Source organism: Mandrillus leucophaeus, unplaced genomic scaffold (assembly GCF_000951045.1).
Source record: "Mandrillus leucophaeus isolate KB7577 unplaced genomic scaffold, Mleu.le_1.0 Scaffold405, whole genome shotgun sequence".
In the NCBI taxonomy this organism is placed as follows: domain Eukaryota; kingdom Metazoa; phylum Chordata; class Mammalia; order Primates; family Cercopithecidae; genus Mandrillus; species Mandrillus leucophaeus.
In genome coordinates, this window is record NW_012104310.1 from 2725425 (window position 1) to 2727978 (window position 2554).

Consider the following 2554-nt stretch of genomic DNA (forward strand, 5'->3'; position numbering starts at 1 on the left):
AAGGTTACAGTAGAAAACCAATTTTTGTTCAAAAATTATGTCTGTATACAACTTATAGAAAGAACATTTGGAAGTTTAGAAACCAAAAAATAAGCAGTGGCTATTTCCTAGTAGGATACAGGTGATTTTTATTTTCTTGTTTATGTTTTTCTGTACAATCTGACTTTTTTTTAAAACAAGCAGCATTGATTACTTCTATAATCATTAAAATGAAAAATTCTGTTTCTACTTTGAGATATTAGACTATCATCTGTAGGGAATGTGTTTGGCAAACCCACACGTGGGGTTGTATAAACAGGAGGGTCAGAGACTGCTTTGGAACACCCAGAGCTTCTGTAAGTATCCTTTTTTGCTGGTCTGACATTTTTCCCCACCATTTCCCCTCCACCTCATAGCTAGAAGACGAAATTACAACACTACGACAAGTTTTGTCAGCGAAAGAAAGGCATCTAGTTGAGATAAAACAAAAACTCGGCATGAACCTGATGAATGAATTAAAACAGAACTTCAGCAAAAGCTGGCATGACATGCAGACTACCACTGCGTAAGTATCATGTGAACAGTGTTTTATTAACTCAGCCTGCTGGCTCCTCACTCTGTTGTGTTTTGTTTCATTTTTCCTACAAGGCTGATTTGGTGCATGAAGCTAGGGAAAAAACAATGCTTTCTCTAAAAGCAAAGCAAAGAAATGTGAATAATCATTAAGTATGTTGCACGTGAAGCAGATTCTATGAAGCAGCTTCATGAAATAAAACTTTATTCACTGAAACTCTGTTTTCACTCAGACTTCTTTCGTTAGGTTTTATTGTTTGAATGTTTTTCTCTTTATATTTTTAAACATTTGTCAGATATACTTTTTTTAAACTTCTTCTCTTAAAAACTATAAATGAGAAGGTGTTTTCTCCTCAGCACACTTGACACTCATTACGTATGTCTTCCAAAACTGGTTGGCAGTTTCAACACTGACTTGTTGGCAGTTGATTTACAAAGAAAACCTTGTACTTCTCGTCTTTTGTTTTGCACTTTTCATTCTCACTATTCTAGGGAGTATTTAGAGTTGGGTTTAGACCAGTAGAAATTGTTTTGGCCCTGTAATCCCAGCACTTTGGGAAGCTGAGGTGGGTGGATCACGAGATCAGGAGATCAAGACCATCCTGGCCAACATGGTGAAACCCTGTCTCTACTAAAAAATACAAAAAAATAGCTGGATGTGGTGGAACTCCCCTGTAATCCCAGCTACTCGGGAGGCTGAGGCAGGCAAATCACTTGAACCTAGGAGGCAGAGGTTGCAATGAACCGAGATGGCACCACTGCACTCCACCCTGGCGACAGAGGAAGACTGTCTCAAAAGAAAAAAAAAAGAAGAAATGGATTTTGCTTTGCCATTATCATCCTGTCTTATGTTAGGCAAGGTACAGAATAATCTCGATTATTCTACAATCACACTTTTTTTATTATTCTGAAGTTGCATGAAACATTTAATGATGATGGTACTTTTCTAATGTTGTAAAGTATTTTACCTGCCAGGGGGTCTTGTACCAAAGAAGAGTACTCCACATATGTGATGTAATTTTTCTTCTTTTTGTGTATTGGGGGTTAGGGGCTGGTGAGGAAATCACAGAGGCTTTATCCCTAGCCCTAACTTTAGTCCCAAATTTCACCATTAAGAAATTGTCTTCGGGTTATGCATTTTCTTCTCTACTATCACACTTTGGAAGGTAAAGATATTGCATTCCTAATAACTAAGTTGGAGTCAATTTTTCTTTCTTTCTCCTAGGCATAGAGAGACCTGATGGTAGGAAGAGGTACCAATGATTGACAGCAATTATTTCAGTTTTGCCAGCAGCCAACTTTGCCTGCTGGTTCCTAAGAACTAAAGTGTAAGACTTTTTGCTGCTATGTGAAGATGTCCTTTGTATGAGGAATTGGGTCTAAAATGAGCATGACATCTCCCCAACTTCCTTAGTTTCCATAAGAATGAGAATGTTTCTCTCCCTCTAAATATGGCCTAGCAGTCCTACTGGGCTCTATGCTTGTGTACCCTAAGGACTCAACCAGATAGGTTCAGGGCACAGCCCAGAGTCAGACAGGATGGAGCCAGGAAGCTTGTCAGTTTATCTCCAGAAATGAACCAACCTTCCCCAACCTAATGATGACAATTACAGGAAAAAATAAGAAATCACGCACTGATGTGCAGCAATTTAAAAGATAAATTGCAACACCATATGAACAAGCTCCTGAAAGGATAACGGGATTTTAGACATTAAATTAAATAAGTTTATCTGTCAGTAGTTTTGCACTCTGGCCTAAGGACTTCATATTACATTGGTCTGAACTTCCCTGTGGTGTGTAAGTACCAGGAAGGCCTTCCTGCATGGCCTTCCTAATCACATTGCACAGGTAAACTACCCAAATGGAAGGCAGAGCAATGCTGGCAGTTCTGTTGCTGAAGTAAAGAGGTGCCTGGCAGGGAGGTGGGAATGTCTGAGCAGAGGGAGTGTCAAGTTTGTGCAAGGTCTGCTAGGGGAAGGGAGGGGAGAGACTCATATTCCTT

At 39.4% G+C, this 2554-nt stretch overlaps 1 protein-coding gene across 6 annotated transcripts in view; it reads left to right on the forward strand.

The window, feature by feature from the left end:
* Positions 1-2554, forward strand: part of TPD52L1 (tumor protein D52-like 1) — a 104427-nt gene that overhangs the window by 75514 nt on the left and 26359 nt on the right. The window lies entirely within an intron of this gene.